At 43.3% G+C, this 18,012-nt stretch overlaps 10 pseudogenes; all 10 read right to left on the reverse strand.

Moving 5' to 3' along the window:
- Window positions 1-432: 432 nt before the first annotated feature.
- Window positions 433-696, reverse strand: LOC130285901 (U2 spliceosomal RNA; annotated as a pseudogene).
- Window positions 697-2,159: 1,463 nt separating this feature from the next.
- On the reverse strand, window positions 2,160-2,424 carry LOC130287858 (U2 spliceosomal RNA; annotated as a pseudogene).
- A 1,460-nt stretch (window positions 2,425-3,884) lies between these two features.
- On the reverse strand, window positions 3,885-4,147 carry LOC130289874 (U2 spliceosomal RNA; annotated as a pseudogene).
- Window positions 4,148-5,618: 1,471 nt separating this feature from the next.
- Window positions 5,619-5,882, reverse strand: LOC130285902 (U2 spliceosomal RNA; annotated as a pseudogene).
- Window positions 5,883-7,350: 1,468 nt separating this feature from the next.
- Window positions 7,351-7,615, reverse strand: LOC130286219 (U2 spliceosomal RNA; annotated as a pseudogene).
- A 1,463-nt stretch (window positions 7,616-9,078) lies between these two features.
- Window positions 9,079-9,342, reverse strand: LOC130290174 (U2 spliceosomal RNA; annotated as a pseudogene).
- A 1,470-nt stretch (window positions 9,343-10,812) lies between these two features.
- LOC130285903 (U2 spliceosomal RNA) lies at window positions 10,813-11,076 on the reverse strand (annotated as a pseudogene).
- Window positions 11,077-12,546: 1,470 nt separating this feature from the next.
- On the reverse strand, window positions 12,547-12,810 carry LOC130285904 (U2 spliceosomal RNA; annotated as a pseudogene).
- Window positions 12,811-14,276: 1,466 nt separating this feature from the next.
- Window positions 14,277-14,540, reverse strand: LOC130285905 (U2 spliceosomal RNA; annotated as a pseudogene).
- A 1,466-nt stretch (window positions 14,541-16,006) lies between these two features.
- Window positions 16,007-16,271, reverse strand: LOC130286232 (U2 spliceosomal RNA; annotated as a pseudogene).
- Window positions 16,272-18,012: the final 1,741 nt, after the last annotated feature.

The raw sequence follows: 18,012 nt of genomic DNA on the forward strand, positions 1-18,012 counted from the left end.
CAACATTGGTTGTGAGCAGCAGTTTCTAAAAACAAATGCCTCATGGCGGATTTCCCATCCATCAATGGATGGTAAATTTTGTTTTTATCATTCACTGACCACAGAAACCAATGCATGGTCAAGCAACAGCAATGACACACCCTTGTGTATAGGCATGAGACCCTCATGTCATTTAACAGGATTCAGCACCACCCACAAGACAGCTACCTGTCATGTCATGTCAAACCTGCACAGGTGTGCTAGATTATTATTATTTAGTTTTATTTTATTTTTTTACACCAATCAGTGTGCAAACATGGTCATTAAAACGCTAAATGAATAGACGTTCATAAACCAGTCAGTGCAACTCATCATTTTGGTCTCCAATTCTCAAACTCAAATTCTCACCCACGGAGGATTAAATGAGAATCTTTCTTGTTTAACACTGGAATGGGGTGGTGCACTGTTCACTACCCGAAGATACTGCCACATCGGGTCAATGCATAGGGCGACAGAAGCAAGCTTCCAAATCAGCTCCCTTTCTCAAAAATCCATTTAATTTATGGTCCCCAGATAGGGAACGTATGTATCAGTATGTGCTCACAAGTCACCCAAGTGCAAGTATTCACACAAAAAAAAACGTGCCTCAGGATGCGATCTGTCGCAAGATCCTTTCTTTTTTTACACTTGATCTAAGCCAAAAGGCCTAGAGGGGATAACCGGGAAAGGGGTGGACCCAACCATGTCCCCTTCATGAGCACTCACATTACTCATAGGAATGGAAGGAAGGCTGGCAGCCAACCAGCCTCCCATACACTTTCTGGGTGGGTGGCAGTCAGCCACCCATACATACATACAGCACAGGCTAAACCCACATCATCACTTAAAAAAAGGACAGGCGACCATTGCACTCTGATGGAGCATTTAGCAATGCAATCCATAGCCTGGCTTTTGCCTGAACCCCCATCACTCCTCCTCTTGCATATAAGACAATATTTCAGATCTGCATATGAAAACAACACGCCTACCTTTGTTGCACATAGCTGCCTGCCTGTCTCTAGTTACCCCACTGGCTGTAGCTGCGTCCCTTCCGACATGGAATAACACCAACTGTAACGATAAACTGAAAATTAACAGTATAAACCTGCATCATTTTGGACTCTGGTATTTGCTGAATCCGGGTGACCTGACAATCGATGGTGGTGCCGCTGGTGATTCTGGCCTTCTTGGAATCTGTTGGGCCTATGTGTTAGCTCACACATCACTTGGGTATCCATGGTAACTACCACAACATGGTCATCTGCAGTTTACATCTAGCCCGTGGCATTGAATGGCATTTTAAAAGTGCTAAGGGTCCTGGTGCAATAATCCTCCCATGAGGATCAGCCTCAACGGCTTTGTAGATTGCACTCATGTCAGCAACTCCATATACATTTTTTTTTCTTCATGCTTCTTTCTTCATCCTTTTTTCTTTCTGTCATTCAGACTTTCATTCATTCGATCTCTCTCACTCACTTGCTTTAACTCATTTGTTCTCACTCACTCACTCACTCAATCACTCACTCACTCATTCACTCTCACTCACTCTCACTCTCTCACTCACTCGCTCATTAAGTCAGTCTCTCTCTCTCTCTCTCTTTTTCTTTTTATATATATTTTTTTCCGTCTTCTTCTTCTTCTTCTTCTTCAGACCCTGTCATAGCACTAATGCCTTTCCAATACCACCAGCAGATGGAGACACTCCATTGCAACATTGGTTGTGAGCAGCAGTTTCTAAAAACAAATGCCTCATGGCGGATTTCCCATCCATCAATGGATGGTAAATTTTGTTTTTATCATTCACTGACCACAGAAACCAATGCATGGTCAAGCAACAGCAATGACACACCCTTGTGTATAGGCATGAGACCCTCATGTCATTTAACAGGATTCAGCACCACCCACAAGACAGCTACCTGTCATGTCATGTCAAACCTGCACAGGTGTGCTAGATTATTATTATTTAGTTTTATTTTATTTTTTTACACCAATCAGTGTGCAAACATGGTCATTAAAACGCTAAATGAATAGACGTTCATAAACCAGTCAGTGCAACTCATCATTTTGGTCTCCAATTCTCAAACTCAAATTCTCACCCACGGAGGATTAAATGAGAATCTTTCTTGTTTAACACTGGAATGGGGTGGTGCACTGTTCACTACCCGAAGATACTGCCACATCGGGTCAATGCATAGGGCGACAGAAGCAAGCTTCCAAATCAGCTCCCTTTCTCAAAAATCCATTTAATTTATGGTCCCCAGATAGGGAACGTATGTATCAGTATGTGCTCACAAGTCACCCAAGTGCAAGTATTCACACAAAAAAAAAACGTGCCTCAGGATGCGATCTGTCGCAAGATCCTTTCTTTTTTTACACTTGATCTAAGCCAAAAGGCCTAGAGGGGATAACCGGGAAAGGGGTGGACCCAACCATGTCCCCTTCATGAGCACTCACATTACTCATAGGAATGGAAGGAAGGCTGGCAGCCAACCAGCCTCCCATACACTTTCTGGGTGGGTGGCAGTCAGCCACCCATACATACATACAGCACAGGCTAAACCCACATCATCACTTAAAAAAAGGACAGGCGACCATTGCACTCTGATGGAGCATTTAGCAATGCAATCCATAGCCTGGCTTTTGCCTGAACCCCCATCACTCCTCCTCTTGCATATAAGACAATATTTCAGATCTGCATATGAAAACAACACGCCTACCTTTGTTGCACATAGCTGCCTGCCTGTCTCTAGTTACCCCACTGGCTGTAGCTGCGTCCCTTCCGACATGGAATAACACCAACTGTAACGATAAACTGAAAATTAACAGTATAAACCTGCATCATTTTGGACTCTGGTATTTGCTGAATCCGGGTGACCTGACAATCGATGGTGGTGCCGATGGTGATTCTGGCCTTCTTGGAATCTGTTGGGCCTATGTGTTAGCTCACACATCACTTGGGTATCCATGGTAACTACCACAACATGGTCATCTGCAGTTTACATCTAGCCCGTGGCATTGAATGGCATTTTAAAAGTGCTAAGGGTCCTGGTGCAATAATCCTCCCATGAGGATCAGCCTCAACGGCTTTGTAGATTGCACTCATGTCAGCAACTCCATATACATTTTTTTTTCTTCATGCTTCTTTCTTCATCCTTTTTTCTTTCTGTCATTCAGACTTTCATTCATTCGATCTCTCTCACTCACTTGCTTTAACTCATTTGTTCTCACTCACTCACTCACTCAATCACTCACTCACTCATTCACTCTCACTCACTCTCACTCTCTCACTCACTCGCTCACTAAGTCAGTCTCTCTCTCTCTCTCTCTTTTTCTTTTTATATATATTTTTTTCCGTCTTCTTCTTCTTCTTCTTCAGACCCTGTCATAGCACTAATGCCTTTCCAATACCACCAGCAGATGGAGACACTCCATTGCAACATTGGTTGTGAGCAGCAGTTTCTAAAAACAAATGCCTCATGGCGGATTTCCCATCCATCAATGGATGGTACATTTTGTTTTTATCATTCACTGACCACAGAAACCAATGCATGGTCAAGCAACAGCAATGACACACCCTTGTGTATAGGCATGAGACCCTCATGTCATTTAACAGGATTCAGCACCACCCACAAGACAGCTACCTGTCATGTCATGTCAAACCTGCACAGGTGTGCTAGATTATTATTATTTAGTTTTATTTTATTTTTTTACACCAATCAGTGTGCAAACATGGTCATTAAAACGCTAAATGAATAGACGTTCATAAACCAGTCAGTGCAACTCATCATTTTGGTCTCCAATTCTCAAACTCAAATTCTCACCCACGGAGGATTAAATGAGAATCTTTCTTGTTTAACACTGGAATGGGGTGGTGCACTGTTCACTACCCGAAGATACTGCCACATCGGGTCAATGCATAGGGCGACAGAAGCAAGCTTCCAAATCAGCTCCCTTTCTCAAAAACCATTTAATTTATGGTCCCCAGATAGGGAACGTATGTATCAGTATGTGCTCACAAGTCACCCAAGTGCAAGTATTCACACAAAAAAAAACGTGCCTCAGGATGCAATCTGTCGCAAGATCCTTTCTTTTTTTACACTTGATCTAAGCCAAAAGGCCTAGAGGGGATAACCGGGAAAGGGGTGGACCCAACCATGTCCCCTTCATGAGTACTCACATTACTCATAGGAATGGAAGGAAGGCTGGCAGCCAACCAGCCTCCCATACACTTTCTGGGTGGGTGGCAGTGAGCCACCCATACATACATACAGCACAGGCTAAACCCACATCATCACTTAAAAAAAGGACAGGCGACCATTGCACTCTGATGGAGCATTTAGCAATGCAATCCATAGCCTGGCTTTTGCCTGAACCCCCATCACTCCTCCTCTTGCATATAAGACAATATTTCAGATCTGCATATGAAAACAACACGCCTACCTTTGTTGCACATAGCTGCCTGCCTGTCTCTAGTTACCCCACTGGCTGTAGCTGCGTCCCTTCCGACATGGAATAACACCAACTGTAACGATAAACTGAAAATTAACAGTATAAACCTGCATCATTTTGGACTCTGGTATTTGCTGAATCCGGGTGACCTGACAATCGATGGTGGTGCCGCTGGTGATTCTGGCCTTCTTGGAATCTGTTGGGCCTATGTGTTAGCTCACACATCACTTGGGTATCCATGGTAACTACCACAACATGGTCATCTGCAGTTTACATCTAGCCCGTGGCATTGAATGGCATTTTAAAAGTGCTAAGGGTCCTGGTGCAATAATCCTCCCATGAGGATCAGCCTCAACGGCTTTGTAGATTGCACTCATGTCAGCAACTCCATATACATTTTTTTTTCTTCATGCTTCTTTCTTCATCCTTTTTTCTTTCTGTCATTCAGAATTCATTCATTCGATCTCTCTCACTCACTTGCTTTAACTCATTTGTTCTCACTCACTCACTCACTCACTCACTCAATCACTCACTCACTCACTCATTCACTCTCACTCACTCTCACTCTCTCACTCACTCGCTCACTAAGTCAGTCTCTCTCTCTCTCTCTCTTTTTCTTTTTATATATATTTTTTTCCGTCTTCTTCTTCTTCTTCTTCAGACCCTGTCATAGCACTAATGCCTTTCCAATACCACCAGCAGATGGAGACACTCCATTGCAACATTGGTTGTGAGCAGCAGTTTCTAAAAACAAATGCCTCATGGCGGATTTCCCATCCATCAATGGATGGTAAATTTTGTTTTTATCATTCACTGACCACAGAAACCAATGCATGGTCAAGCAACAGCAATGACACACCCTTGTGTATAGGCATGAGACCCTCTTGTCATTTAACAGGATTCAGCACCACCCACAAGACAGCTACCTGTCATGTCATGTCAAACCTGCACAGGTGTGCTAGATTATTATTATTTAGTTTTATTTTATTTTTTTACACCAATCAGTGTGCAAACATGGTCATTAAAACGCTAAATGAATAGACGTTCATAAACCAGTCAGTGCAACTCATCATTTTGGTCTCCAATTCTCAAACTCAAATTCTCACCCACGGAGGATTAAATGAGAATCTTTCTTGTTTAACACTGGAATGGGGTGGTGCACTGTTCACTACCCGAAGATACTGCCACATCGGGTCAATGCATAGGGCGACAGAAGCAAGCTTCCAAATCAGCTCCCTTTCTCAAAAATCCATTTAATTTATGGTCCCCAGATAGGGAACGTATGTATCAGTATGTGCTCACAAGTCACCCAAGTGCAAGTATTCACACAAAAAAAAACGTGCCTCAGGATGCGATCTGTCGCAAGATCCTTTCTTTTTTTACACTTGATCTAAGCCAAAAGGCCTAGAGGGGATAACCGGGAAAGGGGTGGACCCAACCATGTCCCCTTCATGAGCACTCACATTACTCATAGGAATGGAAGGAAGGCTGGCAGCCAACCAGCCTCCCATACACTTTCTGGGTGGGTGGCAGTCAGCCACCCATACATACATACAGCACAGGCTAAACCCACATCATCACTTAAAAAAAGGACAGGCGACCATTGCACTCTGATGGAGCATTTAGCAATGCAATCCATAGCCTGGCTTTTGCCTGAACCCCCATCACTCCTCCTCTTGCATATAAGACAATATTTCAGATCTGCATATGAAAACAACACGCCTACCTTTGTTGCACATAGCTGCCTGCCTGTCTCTAGTTACCCCACTGGCTGTAGCTGCGTCCCTTCCGACATGGAATAACACCAACTGTAACGATAAACTGAAAATTAACAGTATAAACCTGCATCATTTTGGACTCTGGTATTTGCTGAATCCGGGTGACCTGACAATCGATGGTGGTGCCGCTGGTGATTCTGGCCTTCTTGGAATCTGTTGGGCCTATGTGTTAGCTCACACATCACTTGGGTATCCATGGTAACTACCACAACATGGTCATCTGCAGTTTACATCTAGCCCGTGGCATTGAATGGCATTTTAAAAGTGCTAAGGGTCCTGGTGCAATAATCCTCCCATGAGGATCAGCCTCAACGGCTTTGTAGATTGCACTCATGTCAGCAACTCCATATACATTTTTTTTTCTTCATGCTTCTTTCTTCATCCTTTTTTCTTTCTGTCATTCAGACTTTCATTCATTCGATCTCTCTCACTCACTTGCTTTAACTCATTTGTTCTCACTCACTCACTCACTCACTCACTCAATCACTCACTCACTCATTCACTCTCACTCACTCTCACTCTCTCACTCACTCGCTCACTAAGTCAGTCTCTCTCTCTCTCTCTCTTTTTCTTTTTATATATATTTTTTTCCGTCTTCTTCTTCTTCTTCTTCAGACCCTGTCATAGCACTAATGCCTTTCCAATACCACCAGCAGATGGAGACACTCCATTGCAACATTGGTTGTGAGCAGCAGTTTCTAAAAACAAATGCCTCATGGCGGATTTCCCATCCATCAATGGATGGTAAATTTTGTTTTTATCATTCACTGACCACAGAAACCAATGCATGGTCAAGCAACAGCAATGACACACCCTTGTGTATAGGCATGAGACCCTCATGTCATTTAACAGGATTCAGCACCACCCACAAGACAGCTACCTGTCATGTCATGTCAAACCTGCACAGGTGTGCTAGATTATTATTATTTAGTTTTATTTTATTTTTTTACACCAATCAGTGTGCAAACATGGTCATTAAAACGCTAAATGAATAGACGTTCATAAACCAGTCAGTGCAACTCATCATTTTGGTCTCCAATTCTCAAACTCAAATTCTCACCCACGGAGGATTAAATGAGAATCTTTCTTGTTTAACACTGGAATGGGGTGGTGCACTGTTCACTACCCGAAGATACTGCCACATCGGGTCAATGCATAGGGCGGCAGAAGCAAGCTTCCAAATCAGCTCCCTTTCTCAAAAATCCATTTAATTTATGGTCCCCAGATAGGGAACGTATGTATCAGTATGTGCTCACAAGTCACCCAAGTGCAAGTATTCACACAAAAAAAAAACGTGCCTCAGGATGCGATCTGTCGCAAGATCCTTTCTTTTTTTACACTTGATCTAAGCCAAAAGGCCTAGAGGGGATAACCGGGAAAGGGGTGGACCCAACCATGTCCCCTTCATGAGCACTCACATTACTCATAGGAATGGAAGGAAGGCTGGCAGCCAACCAGCCTCCCATACACTTTCTGGGTGGGTGGCAGTCAGCCACCCATACATACATACAGCACAGGCTAAACCCACATCATCACTTAAAAAAAGGACAGGCGACCATTGCACTCTGATGGAGCATTTAGCAATGCAATCCATAGCCTGGCTTTTGCCTGAACCCCCATCACTCCTCCTCTTGCATATAAGACAATATTTCAGATCTGCATATGAAAACAACACGCCTACCTTTGTTGCACATAGCTGCCTGCCTGTCTCTAGTTACCCCACTGGCTGTAGCTGCGTCCCTTCCGACATGGAATAACACCAACTGTAACGATAAACTGAAAATTAACAGTATAAACCTGCATCATTTTGGACTCTGGTATTTGCTGAATCCGGGTGACCTGACAATCGATGGTGGTGCCGCTGGTGATTCTGGCCTTCTTGGAATCTGTTGGGCCTATGTGTTAGCTCACACATCACTTGGGTATCCATGGTAACTACCACAACATGGTCATCTGCAGTTTACATCTAGCCCGTGGCATTGAATGGCATTTTAAAAGTGCTAAGGGTCCTGGTGCAATAATCCTCCCATGAGGATCAGCCTCAACGGCTTTGTAGATTGCACTCATGTCAGCAACTCCATATACATTTTTTTTTCTTCATGCTTCTTTCTTCATCCTTTTTTCTTTCTGTCATTCAGACTTTCATTCATTCGATCTCTCTCACTCACTTGCTTTAACTCATTTGTTCTCACTCACTCACTCACTCAATCACTCACTCACTCATTCACTCTCACTCACTCTCACTCTCTCACTCACTCGCTCACTAAGTCAGTCTCTCTCTCTCTCTCTCTTTTTCTTTTTATATATATTTTTTTCCGTCTTCTTCTTCTTCTTCTTCTTCAGACCCTGTCATAGCACTAATGCCTTTCCAATACCACCAGCAGATGGAGACACTCCATTGCAACATTGGTTGTGAGCAGCAGTTTCTAAAAACAAATGCCTCATGGCGGATTTCCCATCCATCAATGGATGGTACATTTTGTTTTTATCATTCACTGACCACAGAAACCAATGCATGGTCAAGCAACAGCAATGACACACCCTTGTGTATAGGCATGAGACCCTCATGTCATTTAACAGGATTCAGCACCACCCACAAGACAGCTACCTGTCATGTCATGTCAAACCTGCACAGGTGTGCTAGATTATTATTATTTAGTTTTATTTTATTTTTTTACACCAATCAGTGTGCAAACATGGTCATTAAAACGCTAAATGAATAGACGTTCATAAACCAGTCAGTGCAACTCATCATTTTGGTCTCCAATTCTCAAACTCAAATTCTCACCCATGGAGGATTAAATGAGAATCTTTCTTGTTTAACACTGGAATGGGGTGGTGCACTGTTCACTACCCGAAGATACTGCCACATCGGGTCAATGCATAGGGCGACAGAAGCAAGCTTCCAAATCAGCTCCCTTTCTCAAAAATCCATTTAATTTATGGTCCCCAGATAGGGAACGTATGTATCAGTATGTGCTCACAAGTCACCCAAGTGCAAGTATTCACACAAAAAAAAACGTGCCTCAGGATGCAATCTGTCGCAAGATCCTTTCTTTTTTTACACTTGATCTAAGCCAAAAGGCCTAGAGGGGATAACCGGGAAAGGGGTGGACCCAACCATGTCCCCTTCATGAGCACTCACATTACTCATAGGAATGGAAGGAAGGCTGGCAGCCAACCAGCCTCCCATACACTTTCTGGGTGGGTGGCAGTCAGCCACCCATACATACATACAGCACAGGCTAAACCCACATCATCACTTAAAAAAAGGACAGGCGACCATTGCACTCTGATGGAGCATTTAGCAATGCAATCCATAGCCTGGCTTTTGCCTGAACCCCCATCACTCCTCCTCTTGCATATAAGACAATATTTCAGATCTGCATATGAAAACAACACGCCTACCTTTGTTGCACATAGCTGCCTGCCTGTCTCTAGTTACCCCACTGGCTGTAGCTGCGTCCCTTCCGACATGGAATAACACCAACTGTAACGATAAACTGAAAATTAACAGTATAAACCTGCATCATTTTGGACTCTGGTATTTGCTGAATCCGGGGGATCTGACAATCGATGGTGGTGCCGCTGGTGATTCTGGCCTTCTTGGAATCTGTTGGGCCTATGTGTTAGCTCACACATCACTTGGGTATCCATGGTAACTACCACAACATGGTCATCTGCAGTTTACATCTAGCCCGTGGCATTGAATGGCATTTTAAAAGTGCTAAGGGTCCTGGTGCAATAATCCTCCCATGAGGATCAGCCTCAACGGCTTTGTAGATTGCACTCATGTCAGCAACTCCATATACATTTTTTTTTCTTCATGCTTCTTTCTTCATCCTTTTTTCTTTCTGTCATTCAGACTTTCATTCATTCGATCTCTCTCACTCACTTGCTTTAACTCATTTGTTCTCACTCACTCACTCACTCACTCAATCACTCACTCACTCATTCACTCTCACTCACTCTCACTCTCTCACTCACTCGCTCACTAAGTCAGTCTCTCTCTCTCTCTCTCTTTTTCTTTTTATATATATTTTTTTCCGTCTTCTTCTTCTTCTTCTTCTTCTTCAGACCCTGTCATAGCACTAATGCCTTTCCAATACCACCAGCAGATGGAGACACTCCATTGCAACATTGGTTGTGAGCAGCAGTTTCTAAAAACAAATGCCTCATGGCGGATTTCCCATCCATCGATGGATGGTAAATTTTGTTTTTATCATTCACTGACCACAGAAACCAATGCATGGTCAAGCAACAGCAATGACACACCCTTGTGTATAGGCATGAGACCCTCATGTCATTTAACAGGATTCAGCACCACCCACAAGACAGCTACCTGTCATGTCATGTCAAACCTGCACAGGTGTGCTAGATTATTATTATTTAGTTTTATTTTATTTTTTTACACCAATCAGTGTGCAAACATGGTCATTAAAACGCTAAATGAATAGACGTTCATAAACCAGTCAGTGCAACTCATCATTTTGGTCTCCAATTCTCAAACTCAAATTCTCACCCACGGAGGATTAAATGAGAATCTTTCTTGTTTAACACTGGAATGGGGTGGTGCACTGTTCACTACCCGAAGATACTGCCACATCGGGTCAATGCATAGGGCGACAGAAGCAAGCTTCCAAATCAGCTCCCTTTCTCAAAAATCCATTTAATTTATGGTCCCCAGATAGGGAACGTATGTATCAGTATGTGCTCACAAGTCACCCAAGTGCAAGTATTCACACAAAAAAAAACGTGCCTCAGGATGCGATCTGTCGCAAGATCCTTTCTTTTTTTACACTTGATCTAAGCCAAAAGGCCTAGAGGGGATAACCGGGAAAGGGGTGGACCCAACCATGTCCCCTTCATGAGTACTCACATTACTCATAGGAATGGAAGGAAGGCTGGCAGCCAACCAGCCTCCCATACACTTTCTGGGTGGGTGGCAGTGAGCCACCCATACATACATACAGCACAGGCTAAACCCACATCATCACTTAAAAAAAGGACAGGCGACCATTGCACTCTGATGGAGCATTTAGCAATGCAATCCATAGCCTGGCTTTTGCCTGAACCCCCATCACTCCTCCTCTTGCATATAAGACAATATTTCAGATCTGCATATGAAAACAACACGCCTACCTTTGTTGCACATAGCTGCCTGCCTGTCTCTAGTTACCCCACTGGCTGTAGCTGCGTCCCTTCCGACATGGAATAACACCAACTGTAACGATAAACTGAAAATTAACAGTATAAACCTGCATCATTTTGGACTCTGGTATTTGCTGAATCCGGGTGACCTGACAATCGATGGTGGTGCCGCTGGTGATTCTGGCCTTCTTGGAATCTGTTGGGCCTATGTGTTAGCTCACACATCACTTGGGTATCCATGGTAACTACCACAACATGGTCATCTGCAGTTTACATCTAGCCCGTGGCATTGAATGGCATTTTAAAAGTGCTAAGGGTCCTGGTGCAATAATCCTCCCATGAGGATCAGCCTCAACGGCTTTGTAGATTGCACTCATGTCAGCAACTCCATATACATTTTTTTTTCTTCATGCTTCTTTCTTCATCCTTTTTTCTTTCTGTCATTCAGACTTTCATTCATTCGATCTCTCTCACTCACTTGCTTTAACTCATTTGTTCTCACTCACTCACTCACTCACTCAATCACTCACTCACTCATTCACTCTCACTCACTCTCACTCTCTCACTCACTCGCTCACTAAGTCAGTCTCTCTCTCTCTTTTTCTTTTTATATATATTTTTTTCCGTCTTCTTCTTCTTCTTCTTCTTCTTCTTCTTCAGACCCTGTCATAGCACTAATGCCTTTCCAATACCACCAGCAGATGGAGACATTCCATTGCAACATTGGTTGTGAGCAGCAGTTTCTAAAAACAAATGCCTCATGGCGGATTTCCCATCCATCAATGGATGGTAAATTTTGTTTTTATCATTCACTGACCACAGAAACCAATGCATGGTCAAGCAACAGCAATGACACACCCCTGTGTATAGGCATGAGACCCTCATGTCATTTAACAGGATTCAGCACCACCCACAAGACAGCTACCTGTCATGTCATGTCAAACCTGCACAGGTGTGCTAGATTATTATTATTTAGTTTTATTTTATTTTTTTACACCAATCAGTGTGCAAACATGGTCATTAAAACGCTAAATGAATAGACGTTCATAAACCAGTCAGTGCAACTCATCATTTTGGTCTCCAATTCTCAAACTCAAATTCTCACCCACGGAGGATTAAATGAGAATCTTTCTTGTTTAACACTGGAATGGGGTGGTGCACTGTTCACTACCCGAAGATACTGCCACATCGGGTCAATGCATAGGGCGACAGAAGCAAGCTTCCAAATCAGCTCCCTTTCTCAAAAATCCATTTAATTTATGGTCCCCAGATAGGGAACGTATGTATCAGTATGTGCTCACAAGTCACCCAAGTGCAAGTATTCACACAAAAAAAAACGTGCCTCAGGATGCGATCTGTCGCAAGATCCTTTCTTTTTTTACACTTGATCTAAGCCAAAAGGCCTAGAGGGGATAACCGGGAAAGGGGTGGACCCAACCATGTCCCCTTCATGAGCACTCACATTACTCATAGGAATGGAAGGAAGGCTGGCAGCCAACCAGCCTCCCATACACTTTCTGGGTGGGTGGCAGTCAGCCACCCATACATACATACAGCACAGGCTAAACCCACATCATCACTTAAAAAAAGGACAGGCGACCATTGCACTCTGATGGAGCATTTAGCAATGCAATCCATAGCCTGGCTTTTGCCTGAACCCCCATCACTCCTCCTCTTGCATATAAGACAATATTTCAGATCTGCATATGAAAACAACACGCCTACCTTTGTTGCACATAGCTGCCTGCCTGTCTCTAGTTACCCCACTGGCTGTAGCTGCGTCCCTTCCGACATGGAATAACACCAACTGTAACGATAAACTGAAAATTAACAGTATAAACCTGCATCATTTTGGACTCTGGTATTTGCTGAATCCGGGTGACCTGACAATCGATGGTGGTGCCGCTGGTGATTCTGGCCTTCTTGGAATCTGTTGGGCCTATGTGTTAGCTCACACATCACTTGGGTATCCATGGTAACTACCACAACATGGTCATCTGCAGTTTACATCTAGCCCGTGGCATTGAATGGCATTTTAAAAGTGCTAAGGGTCCTGGTGCAATAATCCTCCCATGAGGATCAGCCTCAACGGCTTTGTAGATTGCACTCATGTCAGCAACTCCATATACATTTTTTTTTCTTCATGCTTCTTTCTTCATCCTTTTTTCTTTCTGTCATTCAGACTTTCATTCATTCGATCTCTCTCACTCACTTGCTTTAACTCATTTGTTCTCACTCACTCACTCACTCACTCAATCACTCACTCACTCACTCATTCACTCTCACTCACTCTCACTCTCTCACTCACTCGCTCACTAAGTCAGTCTCTCTCTCTCTCTCTCTTTTTCTTTTTATATATATTTTTTTCCGTCTTCTTCTTCTTCTTCTTCTTCAGACCCTGTCATAGCACTAATGCCTTTCCAATACCACCAGCAGATGGAGACACTCCATTGCAACATTGGTTGTGAGCAGCAGTTTCTAAAAACAAATGCCTCATGGCGGATTTCCCATCCATCAATGGATGGTAAATTTTGTTTTTATCATTCACTGACCACAGAAACCAATGCATGGTCAAGCAACAGCAATGACACACCCTTGTGTATAGGCATGAGACCCTCTTGTCATTTAACAGGATTCAGCACCACCCACAAGACAGCTACCTGTCATGTCATGTCAAACCTGCACAGGTGTGCTAGATTATTATTATTTAGTTTTATTTTTTTACACCAATCAGTGTGCAAACATGGTCATTAAAACGCTAAATGAATAGACGTTCATAAACCAGTCAGTGCAACTCATCATTTTGGTCTCCAATTCTCAAACTCAAATTCTCACCCACGGAGGATTAAATGAGAATCTTTCTTGTTTAACACTGGAATGGGGTGGTGCACTGTTCACTACCCGAAGATACTGCCACATCGGGTCAATGCATAGGGCGACAGAAGCAAGCTTCCAAATCAGCTCCCTTTCTCAAAAATCCATTTAATTTATGGTCCCCAGATAGGGAACGTATGTATCAGTATGTGCTCACAAGTCACCCAAGTGCAAGTATTCACACAAAAAAAAACGTGCCTCAGGATGCGATCTGTCGCAAGATCCTTTCTTTTTTTACACTTGATCTAAGCCAAAAGGCCTAGAGGGGATAACCGGGAAAGGGGTGGACCCAACCATGTCCCCTTCATGAGCACTCACATTACTCATAGGAATGGAAGGAAGGCTGGCAGCCAACCAGCCTCCCATACACTTTCTGGGTGGGTGGCAGTCAGCCACCCATACATACATACAGCACAGGCTAAACCCACATCATCACTTAAAAAAAGGACAGGCGACCATTGCACTCTGATGGAGCATTTAGCAATGCAATCCATAGCCTGGCTTTTGCCTGAACCCCCATCACTCCTCCTCTTGCATATAAGATAATATTTCAGATCTGCATATGAAAACAACACGCCTACCTTTGTTGCACATAGCTGCCTGCCTGTCTCTAGTTACCCCACTGGCTGTAGCTGCGTCCCTTCCGACATGGAATAACACCAACTGTAACGATAAACTGAAAATTAACAGTATAAACCTGCATCATTTTGGACTCTGGTATTTGCTGAATCCGGGTGACCTGACAATCGATGGTGGTGCCGCTGGTGATTCTGGCCTTCTTGGAATCTGTTGGGCCTATGTGTTAGCTCACACATCACTTGGGTATCCATGGTAACTACCACAACATGGTCATCTGCAGTTTACATCTAGCCCGTGGCATTGAATGGCATTTTAAAAGTGCTAAGGGTCCTGGTGCAATAATCCTCCCATGAGGATCAGCCTCAACGGCTTTGTAGATTGCACTCATGTCAGCAACTCCATATACATTTTTTTTTCTTCATGCTTCTTTCTTCATCCTTTTTTCTTTCTGTCATTCAGACTTTCATTCATTCGATCTCTCTCACTCACTTGCTTTAACTCATTTGTTCTCACTCACTCACTCACTCAATCACTCACTCACTCATTCACTCTCACTCACTCTCACTCTCTCACTCACTCGCTCACTAAGTCAGTCTCTCTCTCTCTCTCTCTTTTTCTTTTTATATATATTTTTTTCCGTCTTCTTCTTCTTCTTCTTCTTCTTCAGACCCTGTCATAGCACTAATGCCTTTCCAATACCACCAGCAGATGGAGACACTCCATTGCAACATTGGTTGTGAGCAGCAGTTTCTAAAAACAAATGCCTCATGGCGGATTTCCCATCCATCAATGGATGGTAAATTTTGTTTTTATCATTCACTGACCACAGAAACCAATGCATGGTCAAGCAACAGCAATGACACACCCTTGTGTATAGGCATGAGACCCTCATGTCATTTAACAGGATTCAGCACCACCCACAAGACAGCTACCTGTCATGTCATGTCAAACCTGCACAGGTGTGCTAGATTATTATTATTTCGTTTTATTTTATTTTTTTACACCAATCAGTGTGCAAACATGGTCATTAAAACGCTAAATGAATAGACGTTCATAAACCAGTCAGTGCAACTCATCATTTTGGTCTCCAATTCTCAAACTCAAATTCTCACCCACGGAGGATTAAATGAGAATCTTTCTTGTTTAACACTGGAATGGGGTGGTGCACTGTTCACTACCCGAAGATACTGCCACATCGGGTCAATGCATAGGGCGGCAGAAGCAAGCTTCCAAATCAGCTCCCTTTCTCAAAAATCCATTTAATTTATGGTCCCCAGATAGGGAACGTATGTATCAGTATGTGCTCACAAGTCACCCAAGTGCAAGTATTCACACAAAAAAAAAACGTGCCTCAGGATGCGATCTGTCGCAAGATCCTTTCTTTTTTTACACTTGATCTAAGCCAAAAGGCCTAGAGGGGATAACCGGGAAAGGGGTGGACCCAACCATGTCCCCTTCATGAGCACTCACATTACTCATAGGAATGGAAGGAAGGCTGGCAGCCAACCAGCCTCCCATACACTTTCTGGGTGGGTGGCAGTCAGCCACCCATACATACATACAGCACAGGCTAAACCCACATCATCACTTAAAAAAAGGACAGGCGACCATTGCACTCTGATGGAGCATTTAGCAATGCAATCCATAGCCTGGCTTTTGCCTGAACCCCCATCACTCCTCCTCTTGCATATAAGACAATATTTCAGATCTGCATATGAAAACAACACGCCTACCTTTGTTGCACATAGCTGCCTGCCTGTCTCTAGTTACCCCACTGGCTGTAGCTGCGTCCCTTCCGACATGGAATAACACCAACTGTAACGATAAACTGAAAATTAACAGTATAAACCTGCATCATTTTGGACTCTGGTATTTGCTGAATCCGGGTGACCTGACAATCGATGGTGGTGCCGCTGGTGATTCTGGCCTTCTTGGAATCTGTTGGGCCTATGTGTTAGCTCACACATCACTTGGGTATCCATGGTAACTACCACAACATGGTCATCTGCAGTTTACATCTAGCCCGTGGCATTGAATGGCATTTTAAAAGTGCTAAGGGTCCTGGTGCAATAATCCTCCCATGAGGATCAGCCTCAACGGCTTTGTAGATTGCACTCATGTCAGCAACTCCATATACATTTTTTTTTCTTCATGCTTCTTTCTTCATCCTTTTTTCTTTCTGTCATTCAGACTTTCATTCATTCGATCTCTCTCACTCACTTGCTTTAACTCATTTGTTCTCACTCACTCACTCACTCACTCACTCAATCACTCACTCACTCATTCACTCTCACTCACTCTCACTCTCTCACTCACTCGCTCACTAAGTCAGTCTCTCTCTCTCTTTTTCTTTTTATATATATTTTTTTCCGTCTTCTTCTTCTTCTTCTTCAGACCCTGTCATAGCACTAATGCCTTTCCAATACCACCAGCAGATGGAGACACTCCATTGCAACATTGGTTGTGAGCAGCAGTTTCTAAAAACAAATGCCTCATGGCGGATTTCCCATCCATCAATGGATGGTAAATTTTGTTTTTATCATTCACTGACCACAGAAACCAATGCATGGTCAAGCAACAGCAATGACACACCCTTGTGTATAGGCATGAGACCCTCATGTCATTTAACAGGATTCAGCACCACCCACAAGACAGCTACCTGTCATGTCATGTCAAACCTGCACAGGTGTGCTAGATTATTATTATTTAGTTTTATTTTATTTTTTTACACCAATCAGTGTGCAAACATGGTCATTAAAACGCTAAATGAATAGACGTTCATAAACCAGTCAGTGCAACTCATCATTTTGGTCTCCAATTCTCAAACTCAAATTCTCACCCACGGAGGATTAAATGAGAATCTTTCTTGTTTAACACTGGAATGGGGTGGTGCACTGTTCACTACCCGAAGATACTGCCACATCGGGTCAATGCATAGGGCGACAGAAGCAAGCTTCCAAATCAGCTCCCTTTCTCAAAAATCCATTTAATTTATGGTCCCCAGATAGGGAACGTATGTATCAGTATGTGCTCACAAGTCACCCAAGTGCAAGTATTCACACAAAAAAAAACGTGCCTCAGGATGCGATCTGTCGCAAGATCCTTTCTTTTTTTTTTTTTTTTGATTGAAAGAGCTTTATTTTCCGTTCAGTCATTACAAGTC

This window comes from Hyla sarda, chromosome 8 (assembly GCF_029499605.1).
Source record: "Hyla sarda isolate aHylSar1 chromosome 8, aHylSar1.hap1, whole genome shotgun sequence".
Classification (NCBI taxonomy): domain Eukaryota; kingdom Metazoa; phylum Chordata; class Amphibia; order Anura; family Hylidae; genus Hyla; species Hyla sarda.